Source organism: Somniosus microcephalus, unplaced genomic scaffold (genome assembly GCF_052327205.1).
Source record: "Somniosus microcephalus isolate GS21.2 unplaced genomic scaffold, FLI_Smic_1.0 unresolved_chr2, whole genome shotgun sequence".
In the NCBI taxonomy this organism is placed as follows: domain Eukaryota; kingdom Metazoa; phylum Chordata; class Chondrichthyes; order Squaliformes; family Somniosidae; genus Somniosus; species Somniosus microcephalus.
The window spans coordinates 58231986-58245640 of NW_028225180.1; the positions used below are offsets into that span (position 1 = coordinate 58231986).

General features: G+C 43.1%; 1 pseudogene; it reads left to right on the top strand.

Moving 5' to 3' along the window:
• The first annotated feature begins 243 nt into the window (after nt 1-243).
• LOC147092696 (NACHT, LRR and PYD domains-containing protein 3-like) overlaps nt 244-13655 on the top strand; it is a 62303-nt pseudogene continuing 48891 nt past the window's right edge.

The following is a 13655-nucleotide window of genomic DNA, read 5'->3' on the forward strand; positions in this document are numbered from 1 at the left end:
CCCGTCTGGAACTGGGTTGTGGAGATCAGCGGGACTCACTGGATCTCATTGGGCAGCTGTCTGTGTCAAACCTGATATGGCGAGTTGAGCATAACACTCGGGATGTACACAATACCAGAGTTGACAGCTGCTGTACTGAGGGAAGGAGGAGGGACTTGATATCATGTTTAACAAGGCAACTTTCTCATTCTCATTTTATTATTTCCGTTTAACCCTCCTATTAATTTTACATTTATCACCACCATGGCTGAAGGAACAAACAGGGGAGAAGATCCAACATCTTCAACGAGAAAACGTTAGTGGGAGTGGTATACAGACCCCCAAAAAGTAATGCTGAGGTTGGGGATGGCATCAAACGGGAAATTAGAAATGCATGCAATAAGGGCAAAGCAGTTATCATGGGTGACGTTAATCTAGATGTAGATTGGGCTAACCAAATTAGTAACAATACTGTGGAGGAGGAATTCCTAGAGTGTATACGGGATCGTTTCCTGGACCAATATGTCGAGGAACCAAGTAGAGATCAGGCCATCTTAGGCAGGATATTATGTAATGTGAAAGGTTTAATTAGCAATCGCGTTGTGCGAGGCCCCTTGGTTAGGAGCGATCATAATATGATAGAATTCTTCATAAAGATGGAGAGTGAAGTATTTGACTCAGTGATTAGGGTCCTGAATTTAAATAAAGGAATCTACGATGGATTGGAAAACGTTACTTAAAGAGTTGACGGTGGATAGGCAATGGTTAACATTTAAAGATCGCACGGATGGACTACAGCATTTGTTCATTCCTGTTTGGCATAAAAATAAACAAAAAAGTTGATTCAACCTTGGCAAACAAGACAAATTAGGGATAACATAAGATCCAAGGAGAGGACATATAAATTGGCCAGAAAAAGAAGCAAACCTGAGGATTGGGAGCTGTTTAGGATTCAGCAAAAGAGGACAAAGGGATTAATTAAGAGGGGAAATAGAGTATATGTGTAAGCTTGCAGGAAACATAAAAACTGACTGTAAAAGCTTTTACAGATATGTGAAGAGAAAAAGATTGGTAATGTCAAGCGTAGGTCACTTGCAGTCAGAAACAGAGTAATTTATAATGGGGAACAAAGAAATGGCTAACCAATTAAAAACATACTTTGTTTCTGTCTTCACAAAGTAGGACACAAATAACCTCCCAGAGATGTCGGGGAACATAGGTCTAATGAAAGGGAGGAACTGAAAGAAATCAGTCTTTGTAGGGAAATGGTGTTAGGGAAATTTACAGGATTGAAGGCCAATAAATCCTCAGCGGCTGATAATATACATCCTAGGATACTTAAGGAAGTGGCCCTAGAAATAATAGATGCATTGCTGGTCATCTTGCATAATTCTATAGTCTCTGGAACAGTTCCCATGGATTCGAGGATAGCTACTGCAACCACATGATTTAAAAAAGCCGGTTGAGACAAATCAGGGAATTATAGACCGGTAATCCTGACAATGGTAGTGGGGAAAATGCTGGAGTCCATTATAAAAGATGTAAAAGCAGAGAACTTGGAAAAGAGTGACAGGATCGGACAAATTCAACATGGATTTACAAAACCATGCTTGACTAATCTACTGGAATATTTTGAGGATCTAACTGGTAGAATAGATATGGGAAAACCAGTGGATGTGGTATATTTGGACTTTCAGAAGGCTTTCAATAAGACCCGCATAAGAGATTTGCATGCAAAGTTGAAGCACATGGGTTTGGGTGTAAGGTACTGACTTGGATAGAGAACTGGTTGGCAGACAGGAAGCAAAGAGTTCGGAATAAACGGGTCTTTTTCACAGCGGCAGGCAGTGACTAGTGCGGTACCGCAGGGATCGGTCCTCGGACCCCAGCTATTCACAATATTTAGTAACGATCTAGACGAGGGAACGAGATGTAATATCTCCAATTTTGCAGATGACACAAAGCTGGGTGTGCGTGTGGGCTGTGAGGAGGATGCAGAGAAACTCCAGTATGATTTGGACAGGTTAGATGATTGGGCAGAAGCATGGCAGATCCAGTATAATGTGAATAAATGTGAGGTTATCCACTTTGGTGGCAAAAACAGGAAGTCAGATAAATATCTGAATGGCAACAGATTTGGAGAATGGGAAGTGCAATGAGACCTGGGTGTCCTTGTGCACCAGTCGCTGAAGGTAAGCATGCAGCTGCAGCAGGCAGTTAAGAAGGCAAATGGTATGTTGGCCTTCATCGCGAGAGGATTCGAGCACAGGAACAAGGATGTCTTGCTGCAATTTTACAGGGCCTTGGTGAGACCACACCTTGAGTATTGTGTGCAGTTTTGGTCGCCTTATCTGAGGAAGGATGTTCTTGCCATGGAAGGAGTGCAGCGAAGATTCACCAGGCTGATAACTGAGAAGGCAGAAATGACGTATGTAGAGAGATTGGATCGATTCGGCTTGTATTCGCTAGAGTTTAGAAGAATGAGCGGTGATCTCACTGAAATTTATAAAATTCTATCAGGACTAGACAGACTAAATGCAGGAAGGCTGTTCCCGATGGCAGGGGAGTCCAGAACCAGGAGTCACAGTCTAAGGTTAAGGGGTAAGCCATTTATGACTGAGATGAGGAGGAATTTCTTCACCCAGAGAGTGGTGAGTCTGTGGAATTCTCTACCACAGAAGGCAGTTGAGGCCAATTCATTAAATATATTCAAGAAGGAGTTAGATATATTTCTTAAGGCTAAAGGAATCACGGGATATGGGGAGACAGCAGGGACAGGGTACTGAATAGGAATGATCAGTCATGATCTCATTAAATGGTGGGAAAGGCTCGAGGGGCAGAATGGCCTACTCCTGCTATGATCTTCCATTTACGAAAGAGAATGGACAGAGGTAGGTTCACAAAATTCTTTGAATTACAATTTCGGTCCTGACAAAGGGTTCAGATCTCTTGCAAGAACTTGAGCTCATACAGGTCGAGTGAACAGGACAGGGGCTGAACAGAAACAGGGAAGTGAGTGACTATCTAGAGGGGCACCGCAGTCACAGGTGAAGGGATCCCCTGAGTACGGGAACTGTCAATAGATACCTGGTATTGGGGATTGTAAGGCATTTAGAAACAGTGACTCAGAGGAGGGTCTTCCTGGGCTCGAAGGGCCAAATGACATACTCCTGCTCCTATTTCTTATGTTCTTGATTTCTTATGAGCAACAGTGAGACACCAAGGAGCAGGAGGCCACCCCGAGTGGAGTGTAAGGCAGATGGTTCACAGGAATCGGAGATCAATAGTAGTGCGAGATTTTATAGTCAGGGAAATAGGTAGACTCTTCTGCAGCCCTGAGTAGCTCCCGAATTGCTAAGTTGCCTCGCTGGTAACAGAGGGAAGAATATCTTGGAATGGGTGGTGTAATCTCTGGAAAGGTAAGGAGAGCAGAACGTAGCCATGGTCAGCACCCTCAGCACAGATAGAAATACGTTTATTGAGAGAATATTAAGACTGAGGCCCTAGACTTTAATAAAAATCAAGGCCTCAAGCTGGTGATCTCTGCACTGGGCTGCTTAAGGGCAGAAATATGAGGCAGGCCCATGTGAAGATGCAGGGCTGGGGCAGCAGGGAAAGGTTCACGTTCTTTTGGCACTAGAGTGAGTTCAGGGAGAAGGGAAGGTACGTCCGCGATCTGAACCAATGAATAGCAATGGTTTTACAGAAAAGTTGCTTGGAGCAGTGGGAAGGGTATCAGCTGATTTGACTGGATGGTGGGGAAAGGCCGGATCGAAGACTAGAGAGTGGAATTAATAAAACTGCTGGCAAAAGAAGGTCCATTATTTTGACATAGCGATGAGGAATTAACATCGGAACGGTGTGTGACTTGAAAGGTAAGTTGAAGGCGATGGTCTTCGCATGCACTGGCTGTCCTTGTCCGTCTGGGTGTTGTGATCTATTAACTATGAGATAGGACTCAGCTTTGCACAGTCCTCGGTGTGTCAGGATTCTGCTAATAACATTAAGAGGGGATGAAAAGAATAGTGGATTCCAATATTAATAAAGAGTTATGTCAAGATAAAAGCTATGTGCATACAGTTAAGGAATAGGAAGGGAAATAGCAGATTTCTCGGTGTGATTTGTAGGTTACCAAGCATTGGCGATGAAATGGGGGGGAGGGGAGGGAGCTGCATCATTAGCAAACCCCTGGAAACTTTATTTGGAGGTCGAATTAGTGAACATTTACAGATTCAGCAGATGATCGGGGTGGCAGGAACCGATAAACTGCAGATAAGACTTGTTTCACAAATGTGTACATCTTTGCTTTAAGAATTTACTGTATAGATTGATGGAATATAAAATATGCAATGTATGTGGGTTTTCAGAAGGTGTATGATAATGTGCCCATTTGTGTTCACAGATCCGAACACGACAATCAGGGAGTTCTTGACAAAGTGCGACGATTACCGGCTGTTCCAGTTGACGGAATTCTACCAGGACAGACTGGAACAGGCGATTGAAGAGGGTGTGGAGGGACTAGGTCTCTGGTTAACAGGCGAGGACCATTTTAATGGACAAGATTATCACGTAAGTTCCAGGGACACAGAATTAGTTTCGATTATTCTAACATCACAGCATTGACAGAATATCCTAACATAAGAACAAAGGAATTGTTCGATGAAAAAAGTCAGAGGTCTGTTTAATTCTCCTCCTAACATCCTGGTAGATCTGTATCAATTAGTCTACACCAGACGCAGACATGAGGTGAGTAAAACTCCAGAGGTAGAGAGCTTTGGAAATCGCAAATACAATTTAACCTGTTTCTCCCAAGCATGCTGCACTTACCACGTCATATCTCTAATTACTCAGATACTACATCCTAACATGTGATTTCTGAAATAAATCTATCTAATTTTCCCTTTAATGAATCAATACTAACTGCTTCCCCCCTCTCCCTCGCTCACTGACATATGTTTTCCACGGATTAGTTTTGAATTTACTGCCGTTCAAGCACAGACCCCATCCTCTGTTTCTATTATACTGGACAAAGTGAATTAGCAATCATATCATCTCTCAACCTTCTCTCTTCCAGTGAGAACATACGCAATTTGTACAATAGCTCCTCCTAATCCAACACCTCCATCCTCTCTTTCCCTTTTTTTCTTTCATCCCATTCCCCTTTCCCAGCCCCTACACTTGCTTAAAATTCTGTTCCATTTCCTCCTTTTTTCCAGTTCTGATGAAAGGTCATCGACCTGAAACGTTAACTCTGTTTCTCTCTTCACAGATGTTGCCTGAACTGCTGGGTATTTCCAGCATTTTCTGTTTTTACCTCCATCCTCTCAATCACTCCAGTTGTTCTCTTCAATATCTGAAATAACCTTTTAGTACTGAGGCAACCAGAATGTACACAGTGTTCTCAGTGCCGTCACAACAATAATTTATAAAGTAGCAGAACAATCTCATTATTTCTGCTTAATATTGAATGTTAATACACATCAACATCTGATTTGCTTTCCTCACTGCCACTGAGAATTGTTGCAATATCAAATATTGGAATCGTAGAATGTTACAGGATGGAATTAGCAAACTATCAAAGAATGGATAAAACTGCAAATATTGTGAATCTGAAACAATGATACGAATAGGCGAAAATACCCAGTGGATCTGTCAGCATTTGTACAAAGGACAGGGGAACGGTTCGAGTATAACTCTTGTGTGGACTGAAAACAAAGGGAAACCGTTTTAGTGGGACTCGGAAAAGGAGAGGCCAGAGGCAATAGACAGGAATTAGAGGGAAGGAAATGAGCTGAGAGATCAGGTAACTCCTTAATAGTAAATCGGGGAACGGTTACATAAGAACATAATATAAGAACGTAAGACCTAGGAGCAGGAGTAGGTCATTTGGCCCCTCGAGCATACTCCGCCATTCAACGAGTTCATGGCTGATCTGACCTTCACCTCAACTCCACTTCCCTGCCCGCTCCCCATAAACGTTGACTCCCTTATCGTTCAAAAATCTGTCTTTCTCCACCTTAAATATATTCAATGACCCAGCCTCCACAGCTCTCTAGAGTAGAGAATTCCAAAGGTTCACGGCCCTCTAAGAGAATAAGTTCATCCTCATTAACGATTTAAATGGGTGCCCCCTTATGCTGAAATTATGCCCCCTAGTGCTAAGTTCCCCTATGAGGGGAAACATCCTCTCTGCATCTACCCTGTCAAGCCCATTCAAAATCTTATTTGTTTCAATAAGGTCCCCTCTCATTCTTCTAAACTGCAATGAGTATAGGCCCAACCTGCTCAACCTTTCTTCATAAGCAACCCCTTCATCTCAGGAATCAACATATTGAACCTTCTCTGAACTGCCTCCAATGCAATTATATCCTTCCTTAAATAAGGATACCAAAACTGTACGCAGTACTCCAGGCGTGGTCTTGCCAATGCCCTGTACATTTGTAACAGGACTTCCCTACTTTTATAATCCATTCCCTTTGCAATAAAGGACAACATTCCATTTGACTTCGTAATTACTCGCTGTATCTTCATACTAACTTTGTGCGATTCATATTCAAGTGCCCCCAGATCCCTCTGTACTTCAGCATTTTGTAATGACTCTCCATTTAAATAATACTTTGGTTTTTTATTTTTCCTACCAAAGTGGATAACCTCATATTTTCCCACGTTAAACACCATCTGCAAGATCTTTTCCCACTCACTCAGCTTATCTATATCTCTTTGGAGATTATTTGCGTCCTCCACACAATTTGCTTTAACACCAACTTTGTATCATCAGGAAATTTGGCTACATTACACTCATTCCATTCATCCAAGTCATTAATGTAGATTGTATATAGTTGAGGCCCCAGCACCGATCCCTGCGGCACCGCACTAGTTACAGTTTGCCAACCTGAAAATGACCCATTTATCCCGACTCTTTGTGTTCTGTTAGTTAGCTGATCCTCTATCCATGCTAATATATTACCCCCAGCCCCGTGAGCTCTTAACTTGTCTAGTAATCTTTTATGTGCCACCTTATCGAAAGCCTTCTGGAAATCCACATACACGATATCTACCGGTTCCCCTTTAACAAACCTGCTCATTACATTTTCAATGAACTCCAGCAATTTTTTCAAGCATAATTTCCCTTTCATTAAACCATGCTGACTCTGCTAGACTATATTATGATTATCTAAATGTCCTGCTATCGCTTCCTTAACGATGGACTCCAGCATTTTCCTAATGACAGATGTTAGGCTAACTGGTCGATAGTTCCCTGCTTTCTGTCTCCCTCCTTTCTTAAATAGGGGCGTTGCATTTGCGGTTTTCCAGTCCGCTGGGACCTCTACAGAATCCAGGTTTTCTTTGGTAGATTACAACTAATGCATCCACTATCTCTGCAGCCACCTCTTTTAAGACCCTGGATGCAGGCCATTGGGTCCAGGGGACCTGTCCACCTTTATTCCCATTAGTTTCCCTAGTACTTTCTCTCGACTGATAGTGATTGTTTTAAGCACCCCCCAGCCAAATAACCCCTTGATTATACATTATTGGGATGCTTTTACTGCCTTTTACCGTGAAGACCGACACAAAATATGTGTTGAAAGTCTCTGCCATTTCTCAATTTCCCAGGCTCTTGGGGACCAACGTTTACTTTAACAACTCTCTTCTTTTTTATGCACCTGTAGAAGCTCTTAATGTCTGTGTTTATATTTCTTGCTAGCTTCCTCTCATAAGCTATCTACTCTCTCTTTATCATTTTTGGACGTCCTTTGCTGGTTTTAAAACATGTCCCATTCCTCTGACCTTTCACTATTCTTCGCAACAGTGTCTGGTTTTGCTTTCAACTTGATACCATCCTTAATTTCCTTAGATAGCCACGGTTAGACGAAAAAAGCCCTGTGGGTTAAAAAAACAGAAGAGATCAAATGGTGACATATTGTGAGATACAAATAGAGAACAAAAGCCAAAAAAAAAGACTGTGGGGAAGGATAAAACAAGCTGTCTCCCATCAATACTGTGCAATTGTTCGTTTTCTCCTCCCTGAGTAAACTAATCGAATTCCAACCTCCTGCTCACCATTCATTATCGTTACTATCCCACCTAATCTAATCCCAACCTCCTACTCAGTGCATATTATCGTTAATATCCCACCAGTTCCACGACCAACCTGCTGCTCACAACGTATTCCCATTGATATCCCACCCCCTCTAACCCCAACCTCCTGCTCACTGCCCATTACAGTTAATACCCCACCTAGTCTAATCCCACCCTCCTGCTCACTGCCCATTACCATTAATACCCCACCTAGTCTAATCCCACCCTCCTGCTCACCACCCATTACAGTTAATACCCCACCTAGTCTAATCCCACCCTCCTGCTCACCACCCATTACCATTGATATCCCACCCAGTCTAATCCCACCCTCCTGCTCACCACCCATTACAGTTAATACCCCACCTAGTCTAATCCCACCCTCCTGCTCACCACCCATTACAGTTAATACCCCACCTCCTCTAATCACACCCTCCTGCTCACCACCCATTACAGTTAATACCCCACCTAGTCTAATCCCACCCTCCTGCTCACAACCCATTACCATTGATATCCCACCTAGTCTAATCCCACCCTCCTGCTCACCACCCATTACAGTTAATACCCCACCTAGTCTAATCCCACCCTCCTGCTCACTGCCCATTACCGTTAATATCCCACCTAGTCTAATCCCACCCTCCTGCTCACCACCCATTACCATTAATACCCCACCTAGTCTAATCCCAACCTCCTGCTCACAACTCATTACAGTTAATACCCCACCTAGTCTAATCCCACCCTCCTGCTCACCACCCATTACCATTAATATCCCACCTAGTCCAATCCCACCCTCCTGCTCACCACCCATTACCATTAATACCCCACCTAGTCTAATCCCAACCTCCTGCTCACAACTCATTACCGTTAATACCCCACCTAGTCTAATCCCACCCTCCTGCTCACCACCCATTACCATTGATATCCCACCTAGTCTAATCCCACCCTCCTGCTCACCACCCATTACCATTGATACCCCACCTAGTCTAACCCCACCCTCCTGCTCACCACCCATTACAGTTAATACCCCACCTAGTCTAATCCCACCCTCCTGCTCACCACCCATTACAGTTAATACCCCACCTAGTCTAATCCCACCCTCCTGCTCACCACCCATTACCATTGATATCCCACCTAGTCTAATCCCAACCTCCTGCTCGCAACTCATTACAGTTAATGCCCCACCTAGTCTAATCCCACCCTCCTGCTCACCACCCATTACCATTGATATCCCACCTAGTCTAATCCCACCCTCCTGCTCACCACCCATTACCATTGATATCCCACCTAGTCTAATCCCAACCTCCTGCTCACAACTCATTACAGTTAATACCCCACCTAGTCTAATCCCAACCTCCTGCTCACAACTCATTACAGTTAATACCCCACCTAGTCTAATCCCACCCTCCTGCTCACCACCCATTACAGTTAATACCCCACCTAGTCTAATTCGAACGTCTTGCTCACTCTCCATCACCGTTAATATACCACGTAGTCTAATCCCAACAACCTGGTCACTACACATTACCGATAATATCCCACCCCCTCTAATCCCAAACTCCTGCTCACAACCCATTACCGTTAATATACCTCCTAGTCTAATCCCAACAACCTGCTCACGACCCATTCCCAATAATATCCCACCTAGTCTAATCCCAATCTCCTGCTCACTATGCATTACCGTTGACATCCCAGCTAGTCAAATCCGAAAGTTTTACTCACTGCCCAATACAGTTAATATCCCACCAAGCCTTATCCCTAACTCCTGCTCACTCTGTGAAGTTGAACATTACTTTTTCTCCCAAAAATATAATATAATTTTAATTTATAACAATTTATCAACTTACTTCCACAACAGTTTGTGGGAGTAAATTATGCATTTTAACGACCATGTACGGAAATACATTGATCCAGTTCTACCCTCAATATACCCGAAATTTTTGCCTTGTGGTCCAAACAATGGAGCAATCTGTAAACATTTATTTCATCATAAGATTTCAGAATCTTGAAGAATTCCATCAACTCGTCACTTAATCTCCTCAACTCCAGTGGAATCAGCCCTAAATTCTCAATTCCCCATTATAATTGTAACACTTCATCCCTCGTAACATCCTAGTGAATCTGCAGGACAGTTTCTCCATTGATTTTTTCTTCCCTTCCAATAATAGATGTCCCAAAACTGTTCACAACTAGGTAAATTACATTATCCTGTGCTGTTGGTGTGGAACGTCACTCTCAGGGGGGAACATCAGGAAATTCAGCTCATTCACTCTGCAATTCCCATATCCCTGTGCTCTTGGTGTGGAACATCACTCCCCAAGTTACTCCAATTAAACATTGATAAGATGATGCCATGTCTGATTCTGCCCCAGTGAAATAGCCTGCAATTTTTTCTGCTTTAAAAGCCCAATAAAAGTATACATTGTTGATGGAATTTCTGACTATCCATTGCAGAATACTTGCTTCCGGTTACTGAGGTTTTATAGTGGCAGCAAGAATGCAAACAATTACGGGCCTGACATATCAATTACCGAGAAATAACTGATTTAAGTGATTGGAGTTTCCATCATTATCATTATTGTTTGATTCCTCTGTCCGATAAATCAGCAGCGTTTCTTTTGAATAGTCAGTGCAATTTCTGACGCAGTGTTCTGCCAGCATCCCTCACTTCAGAATCGTGCCTTCCCTGCTACTCGTGTTCTGATTCGCTGCTGTTTTATTTCTCAGTAAATCACAAAGTGTGACATCAGGAAGTAAGTTTGAGAAACAAGTGTGTCATATTGTCAATCAGTAATCTGATGCCATGTTGGACACTGAAGGAGAGAAAAAACAAATCCCGTTAAAGCTACAGCAGATTCTTAATAATTCCTCGCTTTCCGAGAAGAATATTTTAGATTTCAATAATTGTTTATTCACATTTATTGGCCGTTAATGTCTGAATCAAGATGTTTACAGAATATTCAGCTCCTGATCAGAATGGATCTGTACTCGGCCCAGTGAATAGTTTCTGTGCTCAACAACTCGGAGGTTCCATCACTGAGCAGATACTGTCCTTCTCATTCCCAGTGTTTGTCTTTCACTCCCCTCCTCAAGATATTCATTATTATTCTTTACAGAAAGTCACTGAGCTCGCGGAGAAGGGAAACAGGGCGGACAGTTCCAAACTTCTCCTCAATCTGGTGATGGAGAAAGGCTCTCGGGCCCGAAGGGTGATGTGGGAATCCTTTGTGAAAATGCGCCACAGGTTACCAAAGCTGGACAAAATACTGAGAGAAATACAGGAACTTGGTACGGTAAAATCACACACTGAATTCAAAATCAGATGGAGACATTGCAGAATTTACTACAATATTACACAGATCTTATTTTATGAAACTTAATTGATTTAAACAGGTTTTCGTTAGATGAAAATCGCAGATTTATCCGAAGTAGCCAGTCACCTGAAAGGTAAGTGATGACATGGAGATTTCCAACCGTTTATTTCACTTCTGAGAATCAGAATGTTTGACTGTAGCCGTTTGTTTAGAGTTTGTCAGAATCTGGGAACCAGAAGTTCAAAGAATGAGAGATCGTAATGAATGTCGTTGGGATTTCGCAACAAACCTTCAACGTCCTGCATAGATTCAATTTACATTTAATTTTACAATTTGCAGACGCTGTATTGCTGCAGTTAATACAGCTGCACGGCACTTTCAACTGACAGGAAACTGTTACACTGTGAAAACCCCTTAGACACCTGAAAAGAACCTGATACACTGTGAAACACCATACACACTTGGCAGGATGCTGATACACAGTGAACACCCCTTAAAGACCTGGAAAGATCCTGATACACTGTGAAATCCCATACACACCTGGCAGGATCGTGAAACACTGTGAAACCCCATACACACAAAGCAGGACAATGCAGCCTGCTTGATTGGCACCTCATCCATCACCTTAAACATTCAATGCATCCAGCACAGGAGCACCGTGGCTGCAGTGTGTACCATCTACAAGATGCACTGCATAAACTCGCCAAGGCTTCTTGGACAGCACCTCCCAAACCCGCGACCTCTTCCATCTAGAAAGACAGGGATAGCAGGTGCATGGGAACACCACCACCTCCAAATTCCCCTCCATGTCACACACCATCCTCACTTAGAAGTATATCACCGAACATTCATCATCGTCTTGTCAAAATGCTGGATCTTCCTACCCTACAGCACTGTGGGAGTACCTTGACCAGTCGGACTGTGAAACTCCATACATACCTGGCAGGATCCTGATACACTGTGAAACCCCATACACACCTGACAAAAACCTGATCCGCTCTGAAATCGCAGACACACCTGGCAGGATCCTGATACACTGTTAAACTGCATACACATCTGGCAGAATCCTGATCCGCTCTGAAACCCCACACACACCTGGCAGGATCCTGATACACTGTGAAATTCTATACACACTTGCCAGGATCCTGATGCACTGTGAAACCCCACACACACCTGGCAGGATCCTGATACACTGTGAAATTCCATGCACACCTGGCAGGATCCTGATACACTGTGAAACCACATACACACCTGGTTGGATCCTGATACACCGTGAAACCCCATACACTCCTGGCCAGATCCTGAAACAGTGTGAAATCCCATAAACACCTGGCACATTCCTGATACACTGTGAAATCCCATACACTCCTGGCATGATCCTGATACACTGTAACCCCATACACACCTGGCAGGATCCTGATACGCTATGAAAATCCATACACGTGGCATGATCCTGACACACTGTGAAACCCCATACAAGCCTTTTAGAATCCAGATACACTGTAGATCCTGATATAAACCTGGCAAGGTATTAGTAAATAAATATTAAATAAATTTAAAACGGAGATAGACAGTTTCCCAGCTGATAAGTAATTAGGGGTTACGGGGAGCGGGTAGGGAAGTGGACGTGAGTCTTGTTTCTGATCAGCCATGATCCTATTGAATGGTGGAGCAGGCCCGAGGGGCCGTATGGCACACTCCTGCTCCTACTTATTATGTTCTTATGTAGTACCTTGCGAGTATAACCAATGTAAACATCATCGGAGTTACTGGAACACAATGTAAAAACAGATTATTTAGGGACATATAAAGTCCGTTTGTTCCAAATATGCCTATTTCTCTTGGGGATGAGCACACCTCCCCATCCTCTGTCGCTACACAGAAACACATCCAGTTGATGTAACCCCGACTTATATTGCCACCTCAGTGTCCTTTCCTGATAACTGGTCCACCAGTTCTATTGCCATGATTTCCCTTCTTACTCCAGACTTCCTATTTTCAGTTTTCACATTATTAATTAAAGGTTGTCACCGCGAGTCAATTCCCAACATTCATTATGTGAATCCCATCGATATGTTTCACTACTGAAGTCTCTTCCCCAAATAAGAAAATCCTACTCCCACGCCTTTCCCTCAGCTTTAATTCCTGATACACAAATTAATTGTTCTCATTCCTCTCTGTGACATTCACTTTGTTCCTGATATCAGTGGTCTAGAAGTGCATACAGTACCCCAGGCAATCTTTCCAAGGCCTGATCAAATAACAGTGAAACTTCTGTCCAGCTACAGT